The sequence below is a fragment of the Megalobrama amblycephala genome, linkage group LG15, assembly GCF_018812025.1.
Source record: "Megalobrama amblycephala isolate DHTTF-2021 linkage group LG15, ASM1881202v1, whole genome shotgun sequence".
NCBI classification, from domain to species: Eukaryota; Metazoa; Chordata; class Actinopteri; order Cypriniformes; family Xenocyprididae; genus Megalobrama; species Megalobrama amblycephala.
Genome location: NC_063058.1, coordinates 27,658,366 through 27,676,978, shown reverse-complemented (window position 1 = coordinate 27,676,978; position 18,613 = coordinate 27,658,366). Strand labels below are relative to the sequence as shown.

At 42.6% G+C, this 18,613-nt stretch overlaps 1 pseudogene; it reads right to left on the bottom strand.

Annotated features, from left to right (window-relative positions):
- Positions 1-247: 247 nt before the first annotated feature.
- LOC125247031 lies at positions 248-18,534 on the bottom strand (annotated as a pseudogene).
- Between the last annotated feature and the right edge of the window lie 79 nt (positions 18,535-18,613).

The following is an 18,613-nucleotide window of genomic DNA, read 5'->3' as shown; positions in this document are numbered from 1 at the left end:
AAATGAAGGGACATCATTTAATCATGGTAAGGTATTATATGGCTTCAGAAGATGTACTGACTATTTTATGGTGGTTTTTGAAAAAGAGTGACAGTATTTAAATATTTTTGTACTTTAATAGTAGTCTTTCATTATGTTGCTGCTCTTGTTCAACATTCACGTTTGTGTTTGAACATAATCATTTTTAGCACATAAACATGATTCTGTTGCTGTGTGAAAGTATCGTTCAACAGGACTCGTTAACAGCGTTAGTAAATAAAAAAAAACAAGAAAAGGTTAATGAATAATCTGATTCAAATTATTTTCAATTTCAAAACAGCAAAAACATTATCATGAGAGATTTAAAGATTCCCAGATGTCTTCAGATTCCAAGAGCCTCTTTGGTCACATGACATCCGAGCAGGACATTACCCACACACACACACTGAGACAGATCACCCACTGAAACACACACACACACTCAAATCATCAGTGTGTGTCAAAGAACTGAAGATATCTGAATGAATGTGTTCTGGAATGGAGATCCCACCTTTCTGAGAGCCGATCCATGACGCTGCCTTCATGGCCACAAACTGCCACTCGACCTGCTGCTCTATTTTACAGCCGTATAACCAGATCAGAGCCAGGAGAGTGGCCCATACTGACCCATCCACCTGTGGACAAACCATCATCCACTGCATTTGTTACTGGACACTGGACACAATCATCGCTGTCTTATTATTTCATCACATCTCTCACCTGTGCTGGTTTCTGATTGGTCAGCTCATCCTCCGTCTTCCCAAACACATCAGCCAGTGTGGCGTCCAGCTCCCAGCAGCCTGACGCCTTCTGGAGAGAAACCAGCTGGAGTAACAGGTCCTTTGGGGGGTCAGGAGCGGCTGAACACACATAGACATCTATTTAGGATAACGGTAAAATTGACTGAGAGAAGAAGAACATCATACACACACACACAAAAACAAGGTCTTCAATTGATTACTAATTTTAAGCAAATTAGTGTTGCAACAAATCACAAAACTAACAGTTCGGATCATATTACGGTTTTTGAGTCATGGATCAGATCATTGTTTTGGTGGGGGGTGTAATTTGATTTCCATTTATTACTTAAAGAACACTTTAAGTACTTGATTACCACAGCAAAAACTACTAGCCTAACTAATAAAGTTCAAACATTATTAAAGACAAGTCAGTCAGTAAAATGAACAAATACAAGCATAGATAGATAAAATATAACAATGTTAACAAATAAAGTAAGGTCCAACAGTAGTATTCAGGTACAGAAAAGTAAATTAATGTAAAATAACACTATAGTGTTGACTGTATAAAATACAGATCTGCTAAAATATAGTCTCCTACACTGTTGACGTAGTGAACGCAGTGCAGCATTTCCGTGTTCTACGTCATAACGCCAGCTCAGTATTGGCCGATGCTGTTCACGTGAGCAGCACGACGTATGCGTATGATACTGACACAGGAGCCATTTGTTTTTGTTTGTTTTGCCTTTTTTTCTTCATTTTTAAATAAATTGAGTCTTTGACATCAATAAAGCCCTTTTGCTTCTCTGCATCGGAGTCCTTGCCTCATCCCTCCACCACACCAGACCATATATACAGAATATAAAAACAAATACAAACCCACTTACACAGATCACAACACCTAAAAAAAACAACAACAACAACAACACAAGAGACTGAAAAATAAAATATAATTTATCTTAGAAGGAGAAGCATGTTCTTCAACTCATCATTATTTTTGTAATTAACCTAAATTGATGCATTAAAAAAACAATCATTGCTTCAAACATTTCATACTTCGCTCTTTCAGAAAAGTAATATTACATTGAGGTAAACTTACCTTGCACTGACATCGAACTGAATCCAAACAGCGATGAATTAAAGCTTCCAAAAGCCAGTGACGGAGCAGACTGTGTGGCTAAAGAGAGAAAAAAAAAAAAAAAGTCAGAACAGATTCAGATCTGGACAAACAGCCAAGAACGGACACATCCAAAAGAACTAACAAGAAAAGCTTTGGAATGTTTTTTCCATTGGACATTACTGCAGTGGATGTGTTAGCAGGATGTTTAGCAAACACCACACATACATTCACATGGGAACATGCAACAGAATGAAAATAACTATTACCACATCCTTCCTAAAACAGAAAAAAATCTTAATGAAGTCAGCACCTCAAATGTATTAAACCGAAATTCATTAGAAATTCATGCAGTAAAGCAAACACATGATTTTCCTTAGAAACTGCATGATTTGTAAATTATGTGTGGCGGCCACATATAATATTTCACCCCGAAATAGGTGATTATCCCATAACTTACTCACACTCAAGCCATCCTAGGTGTACAGGTGCTGGTCATATAATTAGAATATCATCAAAAAGTTGATTTATTTCACTAATTCCATTCAAAAAGGGAAACTTGTATATTATATTCATTCATTACACACAGACTGATATATTTCAAATGTTTATTTCTTTTCATTTTGATGATTATAACTGACAACTAAGGAAAATCCCAAATTCAGTATCTCAGAAAATTAGAACATTACTTAAGACCAATACAAAGAAAGGATTTTTAGAAATCTTGGCCAACTGAAAAGTATGAACATGAAAAGTATGAGCATGTACAGCACTCAATACTTAGTTGGGGCTCCTTTTGCCTGAATTACTGCAGCAATGCGGCGTGGCATGGAGTCGATCAGTCTGTGGCACTGCTCAGGAGTTATGAGAGCCCAGGTTGCTCTGATAGTGGCCTTCAGCTCTTCTGCATTGTTGGGTCTGGCATATCGCATCTTCCTCTTCACAATACCCCATAGATTTTCTATGGGGTTAAGGTCAGGCGAGTTTGCTGGCCAATTAAGAACAGGGATACCATGGTCCTTAAACCAGGTACTGGTAGCTTTGGCACTGTGTGCAGGTGCCAAGTCCTGTTGGAAAATGAAAGCTGCATCTCCATAAAGTTGGTCAGCAGCAGGAAGCATGAAGTGCTCTAAAACTTCCTGGTATACGGCTGCGTTGAACCTTGGACCTCAGAAAACACAGTGGACCAACACCAGCAGATGACATGGCACCCCAAACCATCACTGACTGTGGATACTTTACACCGGACCTCAAGCAACGTGGATTGTGTGCTTCTCCTCTCTTCCTCCAGACTCTGGGACCCTGATTTCCAAAGGAAATGCAAAATTTACTTTCATCAGAGAACATAACTTTGGACCACTCAGCAGCAGTCCAGTCCTTTTTGTCTTTAGCCCTCTTCTGACGCTGTCTGTTGTTCAAGAGTGGCTTGACACAAGGAATGCGACAGCTGAAACCCATGTCTTGCATACGTCTGTGCGTAGTGGTTCTTGAAGCACTGACTCCAGCTGCAGTCCACTCTTTGTGAATCTCGCCCACATTTTTGAATGGGTTTTGTTTCACAATCCTCTCCAGGGTGCAGTTATCCCTATTGCTTGTACACTTTTTTCTACCACATCTTTTCCTTCCCTTCGCCTCTCTATTAATGTGCTTGGACACAGAGCTCTGTGAACAGCCAGCCACTTTTGCAATGACCTTTTGTGTCTTGCCATCCTTGTGCAAGGTGTCAATGGTCATCTTTTGGACAACTGTCAAGTCAGCAGTCTTCCCCATGATTGTGTAGCCTAAAGAACTAGACTGAGAGACCATTTAAAGGCCTTTGCAGGTGTTTTGAGTTAATTAGCTGATTAGAGTGTGGCACCAGGTGTCTTCAATATTGAACCTTTTCACAATATTCTAATTTTCTGAGACACTGAATTTGGGATTTTCCTTAGTTGTCAGTTATAATCATCAAAATTAAAAGAAATAAACATTTGAAATATATCAGTCTGTGTGTAATAAATGAATATAATATACAAGTTTCACTTTTTGAATGGAATTAGTGAAATAAATCAACTTTTTGATGATATTCTAATTATATGACCAGCACCTGTATAACTCAATTCTCTCGTGAATGTGTTTATTTTAAATATGGATATTTTTCTCACAAAAACCCATCGCTTTGCTTCAAAAGGCATTTATTAACCCACTTGAGTCATATGGATTACTTTTATGATGGATGGATGTGCTTTTTGAAGCTTCAAAAAACTCGGGCACTATTCAATGCCATTACAAAGCTGGGAATAGCCAATATAACTCCGACTGTGTTCGGCTAAAGAATAAAGTCATATACACCTAGGATGGCTTGGAGGTGAGCAAATTATGGGATAATTTTCATTTTTGGGTGAACTATTCCTTTAGTAGACAAGCTGTGTGCCATTTGAAAGTCATCCCTGAGCCATAATTGTCCCGCAGGCCGGACTTTGGGCAACCCTGTTTTATGCTGTATGTGTTTGATTCACTTAGTCAGAGCCGATTCATTCAAAATGCGTCTCAAGACCCCTACTTTCTGTTCCATTACAGTCAGTCTAGTGGTCTTTGAACACAAAAAAAAGCACTTTCTGTATGAATGGCTCCTACTCATTCTGAAATTTTGGTAAGTGTGGTTTGGTGAGGCTTGCACATGAACATTTAAATGTACCAATTTTGTAATAAAACATGCATTGAGGTGCATTTACCTGGCGATGACATAAAGCTTCCAAAGGCCATTGGCGGAGCAGATTGTGCAGCTACAGAGAGAGAAAAACAAAGGTCAGAACAGATTCAGATCTGGAGAAACAGCCAAGAACTGACACATACAAAAGAACTAACAAACAAGAAAAGCTTTGGAATGTTTTTTCTGCTGAACATTACTGCAGTGAATGTGTTAGCAGGATGTTTAGCAAACACCACACATACATTCACATGGGCACACACAACAGAATGAAAATAACTATTTACCACATCCTCCTTAAAACAGAAAAAAAGTACATTTCACCTTCATCTTAATGAGGTCAACACCTCAAATGTAGTAAACTGAAATTCATGTAGTCAAGCAAACACAGAAACACACGCATCCATACAGACAAAATCAGAGCATGAGAGATTGAAAAAGAAGAATCTATATTATTTATCTTACCAGGTGAACCTCCCAAAGAAAACCCTAAAAAACAATTGTTGATAAATGCATGCAATTAATTTTAAAACGTATTTTATGATGGAGAAAATTATGTATTACTATTAATAAAAATAAAGCTGCATGTGATTATGCTATCCTAGCTATTTGACAAAATAGTGTTTTGCATGGTAAATTGAAAAAAAGACTAAACGTGTTAAGCAATATAATAAAAATTTGTTTTCTTGTCTATAAATATATCAAAGTTTTTCCCTTGTCTATTAAAATGTTTAATATATTAAAGTGTCTTTGGTGTTTCCATGGTTCCTACAAAATAAACCGGAAACCGAGGGTAACGCGGGTATGACGCAACTGACAGGCGACTCCTTACACGTCCCGGAGCCTTGGTTAAAATTGCAATTTTCTCACGATTTACAAATAGTTGGAAACATTTGGGATATTGTAAGTACTCAAGTGAACAAAATTAAACTTGACAAGACACTTAAAGACAAGTGGTCAGTAAAAATAAGAACAAAAAAAAGAGATATTTTGTTAAATACAATATAACAAATTTATATACAGACAAACTCAAAGCATGAGAGATTGAAAAAGAAGAATCTATATTATTTATCTTACCAGGTGAACCTCCCAAAGCAAACCCTAAAAAACAATTGAATTTCTTAATGAGTGAGTGATTCTGCTTGCCATGCAAAAGTCACCGCCAAATACCTTGATTTCAGATCCCAATGAGATGAACACATCAAATGTATTGTAGTAAATAGTCAAGTAACAGTAAAAGTGATTCACACACACAATATGAACACTAACCTTGTGTCAGAACACTTGGTCCAGGCTGAAAACTAAATCCCTGAGAAATCTGCCAGTGTGACCCTAAAACAGCATTTGATTTTGATTAAATGAATACACCAAATGTAAAATGTTATAGGACAGGAACATTTTAAATAAAAGGACACAAATATCCAGCACACACACACACACACTCCTACAAAATACAAAAACAAACACAATCCTTGCACTAACCTTGTGTGGGCACTCTTCTCTGCAGCAGGGGTCCTTTCACAGTCTGTCTGCTGTCTTTATTAATGGCAATGAAGGCTGTATGAACACTGCTCACTCCTGCCTGAACACTGAGCTCCACTATCCTGCTCTTCATTTTATCCATTATACTGCTCCTGATGCCAAACACAACTCTATCACCTGACCTTTCCTCCTGCTCCAGAGAACGGATCAGGGTCCGAGCCGCCAGCCGGTGGACGGCCAACCTGGGCAACATGGATGAAATCTGTTAAATCTGTTTACTGAGATGTATTGTTACTTTACTTTACATTTAAATGTATGCATAAGATAAGCAGATAGGCAGACACATTTATCCAAAGCAACTTGCATTGCATACAACTCAAGGCATACATTTTTATCAGTTCTTGGATTCTCTGAGAATCAAACCCACGACCTAGGCATTGCTAGCACCATAATCTGCTGTTTAAGCAACAGGAATGCTGTATGTTACTTTAAAAAAGACTCATGTCACTACAGTTCAGTGTGTTTCTATGTGTGTTTGTGTGTGTGTGTGTTACCCTGTTTCCTCAGTTGGTTTGAGGCAGAAGTGGAGCTGGTTTGTTACTGGTTGATCTTTCAGCATGTATTTGACTGTCACTGTTCCCTCAGAGCCTCCTGAACTCTATAAAAGAGTGAAAAGAATAAGGAATTTAAAAAGATTTAAAAACAAATTACCTACAATGTAAAAGTCTTTAGCCTAACAACAAGAAATAGCAAAACAATAAGGCAAGGCAAACAATATACTCAGGGTCACTTCTTTACATTTTACATATGCAACTTGAGCAATTATTGTTTTTAAAAGGAACAGTTGAAAGGAATAGTTCACTCAAACACGTCATATGACAACCCACCCCACACAAAGTTGGAAATCATTTTTGAGTCAAATCTGAAAAAGTGAAAAAGTCACTTATTCAGTTGAACAAAAACCTAATCGACTTATGGTTTTACATTTAAAAGTGTTCCAGAGAAGAAAGTCATACAAGTTTGCAATGGCATGAGGGTGAGTAAATGATTAAATGATAGGTGAACTATCCCTTTAAAGAGCCCTTATTATGCTCATTTACAGGTTCATCATTTTGTTTAAGTGGTCTATAATAGATTTAAAGGGTCATGAAACCCCCTGTTCCCTTTCAAGGGAACTCACGCTGTGTAGTTGCTATGGGAACGACTCTGCGTGATGTCGTCATGAAGCACGTATGAAATCTGTCCAATCAGGGGACGGTACATCACAGGCGGGTGACATCACTGACAAGGAACTATGAAGCCTGCCCAAACACACTCTCATTCAGCTTCTGTGTCTTCAGCAACCGCTACGTATGATCTTGTCTGTCCTATTTATTGTTGTCTGTCTACCATCATTCATTTTGAAAAGAATATTATGGCGAGCGAACAGCAATTTAGGAAGTGTGTGCATCCTTGTCCCCATTTCATTATGAGCGGGAACACACACGACCTTTGTGTTGTTTGTTTGGGAGTGCAGCATGCCCAGGCAGCTCTCAGGGGGCTGCCTGCGTGCATTGTGATCAGTTCCTGCTGAGAACGCTGCGCCCCGCCGAGCCCTCTTCGAGGAGGGTGACCGAAGACTCGCCACTTCCCTCTCCCGCGAGCGAGGAGCTCATGGAGGTGCTTACTCGCGCTGTTGCCAAATTGAACATCGATTGGCCAGCTGAGAAGCAAGAGCAGCAAACCCACAGTAAGCTTGATGAACGCTTTTTACCATCAAGGTCTGCTCAGCCTCCACGTCGGGCGCTACCGTTTTTTCACGATCTCCACACCTAGGTGCCGAGATCGTGGAAGAGACCGGTTTCATCCATTGTTTACACCCCTCAAACCTCCACATACAGCAACATGGTCGGTATGAGGAAACACGGGTATGGGGCGATGCCAAGAGTGGAAGAGACGCTTGCGAGCCATCTCTCTCCGCAGGCGGCGTCTTACCTTAAAGCCCCGACATTGCCCACTAAACCATTGAAAACTACCTCGGTATTAGTGGGCAAAGTGTACTCAGCAGCGGGTCAGGCGGCAGCATGCTTGCATACTATGGCCATCATCCAAGCATACCAAGCCGACCTGCTGAAGGATTTGGGTAACAGTGATGAAGTGGGGGCGGAGTTCATCCAAGAGCTCCGTCAGTCGGCAGATTTAGCCCTCCATGCCACTAAGGAGAAGGCCAAGTCCATCGGCTGCTTTATGATAGCCCTAGTGGCCACGGAGCGTCACCTATGGCTGAATCTGTCCGACATTAAGGACAGAGATAAGTCCTTTCTCTTGGATGCCCCACTGAATCCTTCTGGCCAGATCCGAGGACTGGTTTGTCACGATAGATCTGAAGGACGCATACTTTCATATATTAATCCTTCCGCAACACAGGAAGTTCCTGAGGTTTGCTTTCGGGGGCGAAGCATACCAATACAGGGTTCTTCCCTTCGGCCTAGCATTGTCACCCCGAACCTTCACGAAATGTGTAGATGCGGCGCTGGCGCCCTTGCGTATGCAGGGCATCCGCATACTCAACTACATAGACGATTGGTTGATTCTGGCTCAATCAGAGCGAATGGCGGTTCAACATCGAGATGTTGTTCTCGCTCACATGAGAAGGTTGGGGTTGAGACTAAACGCGAAGAAAAGTGTGCTTTCTCCAGCTGAGAGAACCACTTATCTAGGCATGGTATGGGATTCGGTGATCATGCGGGCCCATCTGTCTCCGGCACGCATGACATCAATACTGTCGAGTGTCTCGCACGTAAAGCTAGGCCGGTCACTCACTGTCAAACAGTTCCAGAAACTGTTAGGTCTTATGGCATCAGCGTCCAATGTGATACATTTTGGCCTACTGAACATGAAACCACTGCAGTGGTGGCTAAAAACCAAGGGGTTCTCACCAAGGGGGAATCTTTTTCATATGATCAAAGTCACGCGGCAATGCTTACGTGCTCTGGACATATAGAAGAAACCTTGGTTTCTGTCCCAAGGACAGGTGTTGGGTGTCATCAGTCATCGAGTTACTCTAATGACGGATGCATCCCTCACAGGCTGGGGGGCGATCATGAGTGGTCGCTCGACCAGGGTCTGTGGCAGGACCATCTCTCTCATGGCACATAAATTACTTAGGTATTTAAGCAATTTATGTGCCATATCTAGCCTTGAAATACTTCCTCCCAGACCTCAGAGATCGACATGTGTTAGTTCGATCAGACAACACAGCTGTGATCTCATATATAAATCATCAAGGGGGTCTGAGGTCACGCCCATTTTACAAGTTGGTGAATCAGATTCTCTTGTGGTCCCAAGGGAAACTGCTCTCCCTCAGAGCAGTTTACATCCCAGGGTACCTGAATGTGGGAGCAGACATCCTGTCGAGGCAGGGGCCGAGGCCCGGGGAATGGAGACTTCATCCCGAGGTGGTGACGCTCTTATGGGAGAACCACGGCAAAGCCCAAGTGGATCTGTTTGCGTCTCGAGAGACGACTCACTGTCCACTGTGGTTCTCAATGACAAACCCAGCACCTCTTGGGCTGGATGCTATGGTACAGCCATGGCCGAGGTTACCGCTGTACGCATTTCCCCCGATTGTGCTGCTCCTGGGAGTTCTGGAGAGAGTACGCCGGGACGAGGCCCGTCTTACTATTAGTAGCCTCGTTCTGGCCGGCCCGAGTATGGTTTTCGGACCTGATATCCCTTCTTGACGGGTCTCCGATGGAGATTCCGATCAGGAAGGACCTTCTCTCTCAGGCGGGCGGTCTGATACTGCACCCCCACCCGGAGTCATGGATGCTGTGGGTGTGGCCTCTGAGGGGGCACAGCTCATAGATTCCGGTCTCTCAACTGAGGTTATTGAGACCATACTCCAGTCCAGAGCTCCCTCCACGAGGAAACCATACGCTTTGAAGTGGAAAGTTTTCACTTCCTGGTGTGAGAATCATCAACGGGATCCTGTTAACTGCCTGGTCAGTGCAGTTCTGGACTTCCTGCAGGAAAGATTCCCTTCAGGGCTATCCCCCTCCACACTAAAGGTGTACGTGGCGGCCTTAGCTGCTTACCACGCTCCTTTCAGTGGAGTCTCTCTGGGGAGACACCCATATATAACTCGTTTCCTTCGTGGCACTTTGAGGCTCAGACCTGCAGTACGCACAAGAGTACCGGCTTGGGATTTCATACGTGCTTCATGACGACATCACGCAGAGGCGTTCCCATAGCGACTACGCAGCGTCTCGTTCCCTATTCAGGGAACTAAGGTTATATACATAACCGAAGACGTTTCAGCAGCAGTCAGTTCTCACCACAGTTTTGAAAAATTCTACAGAAGGTTAAGCTGCAGAGAGGAGGGGGATGAGGGGAGACTGGCAACACAGCAACGGCTTCTGATTCAGACAGTTTTATTTCGCTCTTATTAAAAGCATAAAAAAAGCTTCCAACAAATGCACGCCGAAAATTATGTGAAGTTCACAACGTAATTTCGGGAGGAGTTGAACCCATCTAAACTTTCAATTAGTGAAACTCAAACATAATCTCAAGAGGAGGGAACCCTAATCTTTCAATTACATCCAGAGCATATAAGCAGCTACTCGCACTGCTCTGGCATTAGTTGTTTCGAAATCCCTCCACCTCCCCAACTCCACCACATAAATTAGGCATCTCATCTATCGTACTCCTCTTCCATGCACTAGTAGTCCCTGGGGGGTATATCCAAGCTCGAGTTGAAATACGCTTTCGAGTTGCCAAATACGCTCAACCTTATTAGCTTAAAGATTTTATGAGGAAACAAACTCGTGAATATTACATAATATACACAAGGTATTTGCTATAATTTAATTATAATTGGTAATTCAGCCATTCGCATTTTGTTCTCTGCACTGAATACGAACACGATGTTACATCTTTGATAACTTGTTGAGAATTATTTTGCAGCATTTTATAAGTCGTTTGATCGGTTAAAGAGCCGTATAAAGAGCAGTTACACTCACAGTGTGGATGAATCACGTTTGTGTCAAAGACACAGATATTGAAGAGAACTTGTGCGACGCAGAAACTTACAAAGCAAAAACAAACACTTGTTTTTGACCCATTAATGCATCTCTAGCTTATTGTATGCAATCTCACTGTTTGAAGCGTCCTGTCAGAGGATGAATAAGGCCGAAGTCCACCTTTCTTCCGTTCTCATAGCTCTCTCGGAAAAAATGCTTGCTAAACACAAACAGTTTCGATGTGTCGATAGTTGATGGCCAACCAACCGCCCACAGGCAGTCTTGCCCTGGCAGCATCGCGCGGAATGGCATGCAACACACCTGAACTTTTACACCACAAAAACAAACATTTAAGACCAATGAACGCCTCTCTCATCTACTGCGCGATCTAACAGTTTTACATGTCTGTCATTTGAAAGAATCACATGGTGTCCTGAATAATTAAGAGACGGTGTCTTCTCATAGGATAAGAAAATTCAGTCTCATTAATGATCATGAAACACTGACGCATCATCAAAGTGTTCAGCCTGTGACGTGGACACGGTGTAGATTTTAAACCCGAAAGATGGAAATAGCAGAAAAAAATCTCAAAATGAACCACTTTCCCTCTACAAATAAATCTGACACATGCTAACATTGTATTCAATAATGTTCAACACACAAACCTCTGTTAAAATCTCAGAAAATTTAGTTTAGGGTTTCATGACCCTATGAATGATTTAAAGCACCTGTTTCACTCTCTGTTTTACTTCCTGTTGCTTTAAAACCCACCTGATTGGTCATCTAGCCCAGTCTGTTGTGATTGGTCTACCGCTTAGAGCATGTGTCAGAAACGTAACGCTCTTTTACTATAACTGGCTGATTTCAGCTTCCGAGGCTTCATTAGTATCTGTAAACATATTGCAATTATGTCGTTTGTTTTGCCGTACCAGTTTGAGACTGGGTCCAATCAAGGCGAAGGGCGGCAATTTACCCAAATCACCTTTGCAAAGACTTCAGCAGGACGTTTCACAATAAGCACGTATTATGCAAATGTATCACTTTGCTGAAATCACAGAAATAATGATAGGACTACAAATGAGGTATTTCAGGCAGGAAACAAACTCGTGAATATTACATAATATACACAAGGTATTTGCTATAATTTAATTATAATTGGTAATTCAGCCATTCGCATTTTGTTCTCTGCACTGAATACGAACACGATGTTACATCTTTGATAACTTTTGAGAATTATTTTGCAGCATTTTATAAGTCGTTTGATCGGTTAAAGAGCCGTATAAAGACCAGTTACACTCACAGTGTGGATGAATCACATTTCAATCATCATCTCACCTCTCCTTTAAGTTGGGCATAAATGAGTGACCTTTGACCCTGGAAGAGCACATTGAAGTGTGGAGACAGTGTGTCAACAGTAATGCCATCTGGAAGGGTCCAATCCACAGAGATATTAACCACAGCGGGCTGCAGCGCAAATCCTTAGGGACTGCATCACCTGATATAGTTTGAAGAGAAAGAGAAACCATTGAGACATGTGACTAGGAAACATTTGTGCCTGTGAAATCCAGTGGAGAGCTTTACTTTGGGCTGCATGCGGTCGGTGCCTGTGATGAACTGAGCGTGACCAGATCCCTCCCTGGCCATTCCTGTGATGAGGGCAGGTACTTGCACCCTCACCAATCCCGAATGAGAAACACCTGAACACACAATAAACTCTGTTAGTGTAAGTGATGAAGATATGAATGATGGGAAGATCAAACCCAGCAGACCTTTACCTGTGAGAGTGAGCATGATGTTTCACCAGGTCCAGCACCTCTTTAGTGTTTCTCCACCTCTCCATCAGTGAAGATGAACAGCTGAAGAGAGAAAAAACATCTGAGTCTTAAGTCTTGTTTATACTACTGTTAGCTCTGTCAAAAGATCCTCTGCTCACATCAGTCAGAGGTGTTGGCCATTTTCACTGCTACATTTTGTTTTCTGAAATTAATAACTAATTAGATGGCAAAGCATTTTCGTCGAATCTGGCTAATATTTCAATGCTCCATCCATCCCCGAATGTGTCTCTAAGATTTAATCGCTGAACTTGCCCAGAACAGAACAATACCGCTAACCCAAACTGTATACTAATTATCAATTATCTTTGATGTTACCTACCCAGGTCTTATACAACAGTATGATATATTTTTTACAAATCAGTCAGCGAACCCACCTGATACTGCAGGCAACAAGTACAGTAGATGCATGTTGAGGTGTTGTTGTACCTCTCTGGGGTGGTCACGGTAACAGGGCCGACTGTAGATGTGTTTTAGAGGCTGTAAAATCTCTGTGCCGCACAAGTCTGCTCGCATTTCCTTCACTCTCTTCAGAGCCTGATCCATTGTGTCCTGATTGTACTCGAACACTCTGACTGCAATGAAAAACACATTGATATTGTTCCTCTCACACATTTCAAAACTGAGTATCTGTGAATGAAGATCTAGTTACTAACGGGTAGAAGGACTCAAAACGAGAGCCAAATCCATAGATGTTGAAGTAGCATCCCATGGGCAGACTCTTCAACAGTAACAGCAGAGTGTCCTATAGAGAGACATGGACAGCTATTCAAGTGTGTCTCATCAGAATACGTGTCAACCGACCCAAAGGCACATTTTAAATCTTACCTTTGCACTTTCCATGCGCGTCTGTGCTCCTTTACCACGATGCATCATGTTGTCCATACTGCCTGACCTGTCAATCCACAAAAATAAACTCGCCTTGAGTTGCCAGCGATGACATCACTTCCTCTGGGAACTCTGGGTACAAACTTATCATGACCACTGGGTCCCTCATCAGAGAGCCTAAAACAGAAAGAAATGATTTACAGGGGTTGCATTGAGTGTAAGTTATAATCCACAGTTGAATTTACTTTAACACGTAAAACATTTTTATTGTGTCATTACACTTTCTGTCCTTGTAGAAGGGCATGAAGTAATATCGATGACATTAAAACCATTCAAAACAGACCAACCATGAGCTCTGAGATTCTTAAGCAATAGTATACACCGATCAGGCATACCATTACGACCACCTTCCTATATTGTGTATGTCCTCCTTTTGCTGCCAAAACAGCCCTGACCCGTCGAGGCATGGACTCCTCTAGACCCCTGAAGGTGTGCTGTGGTATCTGCACCAAGATGTTAGTAGCAGATCCTTTAAATCTTGTAAGTGGCGAGGTGGGGCCTCCATGGATCAGACTTGTTTGTGCAGCACATCCCACAGATGCTCCATTGTATTGAGATCTGAAGAATTTGGGGGCCAAGTCAACACCTCAAACTCGTTGTTGTGCTCCTCAAACCATTCCTGAACCATTTGCTTTAAGGCAGGAGCGTTATCCTACTGAAAGAGGCCACAGCCACCAGGGAATACCATTTCCAAGAAAGGCAACAATGCTTAGGTAGGTGGTACTTGTCAAAGTAACATCCACATGGATGGCAGGACCCAAGGTTTCCCAGCTGAACATTGCCCAAAGCATCAAACTGCCTACGCCGGCTTGCCTTCTTCCCATAGTGCATACTGGTGCCATGTGCTCCCCAGGTAAGAGACGCATATGCACCCGGCCATCCACGTGATGTAAAAGAAAACATGATTCATCAGACCAGGCCACCTTCTTCCATTGCTCCATGGTCCAGTTCTGATGCTTCACGGTCGGCTCTTTCAGCGGTGGACAGGGGTCAGCATGGTCACCCTGACAGGTCTGCGGCTATACAGCTCCATACGCAACAAACTGATGCACTGTGTATTCTGACAGCCTTTCTATCAGAACCAGCATTCCAGAACCAGAACTTCTTTAGCAATCTTGAGCTTACAGTAGCTCGTCTGTTGGACTGGACCACACGGGCCAGCCTTCGCTCCTCATGGGCATTACTGACCCTTGGCCGCCCATGACCCTGTCTCCGGTTCACCACTGTTCCTTCCTCGGAGCACTTATGATAGATCCTGACCACTGCAGACCGGGAACACCCCACAAGAGCTGCAGTTTTGGAGATGCTCTGATCCAGTCGTCTAGCCATCACAATTTGGCCCTTGTCAAACTCGCTCAAATCCTTACGCTTGCCATATTTTTCCTGCTTATAAAACATCAACTTTGAGGACAAAATGTTCACTTGCTGCCTAATATATCCCACCACTAACAGGTGCCGTGATGAAGAGATGATCAGTGTTATTCACTTCACCTGCCAGTGGTCATAATGCTATGTCTTATCGGTGTATGTTTCTAACGAAGATATTTCAAGAACTTATTTCCACTTCATTAAAAAAGGGGTCATGAACTGCATTCAACAAGCACAACAATGAAACACACATCCTCAATGTACAGCATTTTTATACTTATAATCCATTACATAAATCAATATTTTTATTTTGTACTGTCATTGATTATTTGATTACATTATTCACAATGCTTCATGAACAGCTCATTGTGTCATAAATGACATTAAGTGCACAGTCTATTTAACTTTTCCCATTTTGAAATACACTGCTCAAAAAAATTAAAGGAACACTTTTTAAGAGAATAGCATCAAATCAGTAAAAGTCTTGGGATATTGATCTGGTCAGTTAAGTAGCAGAGGGGGTTGTTAATCAGTTTCAGCTGCAGTCTCAAGAGCATGGAGGAGATTTCAGGAGACAGGCAGTTACCCTAGGAGAGCTGGACAGGGCTGTAGAAGGTCCTTAACCCATCAGCAGGACCGGTATCTGCTCCTTTGTGCAAAGAGGAACAGGATGAGCACTGCCAGAGCCCTACAAAATGACCTCCAGCAGGCCTCTGGTGTGAATGTCTCTGACCAAACAATCAGAAACAGACTTCATGAGGGTGGCCTGAGGGCCTGACGTCCTCTAGTGGGCCCTGTGCTCACTGCCCGGCACTGTGGTGCTCAAATTGGCATTTGCCATTGAACACCAGAATTGGCAGATCCGCCACTGGTGCCCTGTGCTTTTCACAGATGAGAGCAGGTTCACCCTGAGCACATGTGACAGACATGAAAGGGTCTGGAGAAGCTGTGGAGAACATTATGCTGCCTGTAACATCGTTCAGCATGACCGGTTTGGTGGTGGGTCAGTGATGGTCTGGAGAGGCATATCCATGGACGGACGCACAGACCTCTACAGGCTAGACAATGGCACACTGACTGCCATTAGGTATTGGGATGAAATCCTTGGACCCATTTTCAGACCCTATGCTGGTGCAGTGGGTCCTGGGTTCCTCCTGGTGCATGACAATGCCGGCCTCATGTGGCGACAGTATGCAAGCAGTTCCTGGAGGATGAAGGAATTGATACCACTGAATGGCCTCCATGCTCGCCTGACCACCATCCGTCGTCTCATTAGGAGCATGACCCAACATTGTCAGGCATGCATACAAGCATGTGGGGGCCATACAAACTACTGAGTACCATTTTGAGTTGCTGCAATGAAATTTCAACAAAACTGACTAGCCTGCTGCATCATTTTTTCACTTTGATTTTTGGGGTGTCTTTGAATTCAATCTGTAGGTTGATCATTTTCATTTCCATCAAACTATGTGGCATCCTTTCCTTCCTACTACATTACACAGTCCTTATTAGTATAGATATCCAGCATTATATTTTTCTGATGTGTTTTCAAAGTGTTCCTTTAATTTTTTTGAGCAGTGTACTTTTTGCTTTAAGTCAAATGTTACGTGATTCACTGGAGCTGGATGGATTGATACTTTTTTAAATGGGAAATGAGTGGAAAAAATACTTCTAGATCTAAGACCAATGGTTGGTCACTGTTCAGTCCAGGTCATACCTGATGGGGCAGTGTTCACTCCTGCCTCCACTATAGCAGAGGGCTGATGGGTATCCTGATAGTACACAAACAGCTCAAATTCCTTATCGAACATGTGACCAGGACTCAGATTCACCTACGCACATAAAAACACATGCATCAAACTGCTGTGCTCACACATCCAGATAAACACATGACTAGGGTGGTCCTCAAATATAGAGTTAAGATTTTCTAAAGTGCTTTTGCATATCATGCTAATGTGAAATTAAATGTGATGTAAAACTTGGGCCAAATCAAATGTGTGTGTATGAAGCAGACCCAGCAAATGAGCAGGATTAACACTACGAAGATGGATGGTCATAACTTGTTGCTTTCACTGTTGCACTATTCCACTGTTCTCATTTTGGATATTATGGATTGCTGGTGTCGAGACCTCTTGACCACTTGGAACTTGAAACTGTTATGGCCCAGGTGCCTCCAACCCTTTATGTTAAACAGCTTTGACTATTTTTTTGGTTTAATATTTGCAGCACTCGTGAACAGGCACGGTTCATGTGCATGGAGCGTCTATATTTGAACAACACAATGTTCAACCCACATGTGGCAGTGGTTAATAAAGTCGGATTTGCCAAATATTTGGAGCCAGTAAATTTCTTGCAAAGGTGAAACATTTGATCAAAAAGCACCCAAAGAAAGTCCCCTTTTTAGTTTTGGTGTTCTCTTGAGGACCACCCTAATGAAGACACACAGTACCGTCGCCTGAGTGTGATCAGAGAGCAGGAACACTAGAATCAGAGTGCAGTTGGACTCTAGTTTGGAGATGGGCTTTGGAGAGCTCACATGGACACTGAGAGTCAGCGTGTAGGGAACAGATCCACATCCTGATGAAATCTCTGAGAATATACCAGCAGCTGAACCTGACACACACACACACACACACACACACACACACACACACACACAGAGTGTGTTAGAATCAGCTTCTCTCCACTAATAAAGTGTGTGTCAGCAGCTGCTGTAGTACCTGCTGGTGTGTATCGGGGGTTGAGTACAGCCGGCAGACAGAAGCGCAGCGAGTGGTCGGCCTGCACAGCGAGCTCGGTGACGTAGATGATGGTGACGGCAGCGTTCTGACCCGGCGACAGACACCCGACACTCAGTCTGAACACATCAGGACTCTCTTCGCTCTCTTCCAACAGAAACGCCTGCTGACCCGAACTCACAGCATCATCATAACGATCCCTCGCCTGTGAGACACAATTTTGTTACATGGTGCACAGTAAAAATATATGCAAATAAGCTTCCAGCAGACTTATATTTGGACTCACAGTTTCTCTTTCTTGCACCTCTGCCACAATCTCCTGCTCTCCGATCTTGGCACTGAAGTGGCAGACAGCAGCATCAGCAGGCAGAGGGAAGACGAACAAGGCCTCCAGGGGGCGCTCTTCCTCATTCACATACTGCAGAGTGGAGGAGACTGTGGCTACATGATCCTGAACCCGAACCTCCACTGAGATGCTCTTCAGAGGCACTGAGTCACACAAACCAACAACAACAACAACACAAATACAGCAGAAGACTCAGATTATCATAAAAACTAGAACGTCTACATACAATTAAAATGTTTGAGTTTAAGAAAAAACAGCGAACGGGACGTGTGACAATTTGCCCCATATAACATTTATGAAAACACTCTTCTTCGAACATCCTTTCTGTTAAAATCTACCTGTATTATAGTATTACTGAGATAAAGCCCTCCCGACAAACTATTACAAAGGTTTTAAGT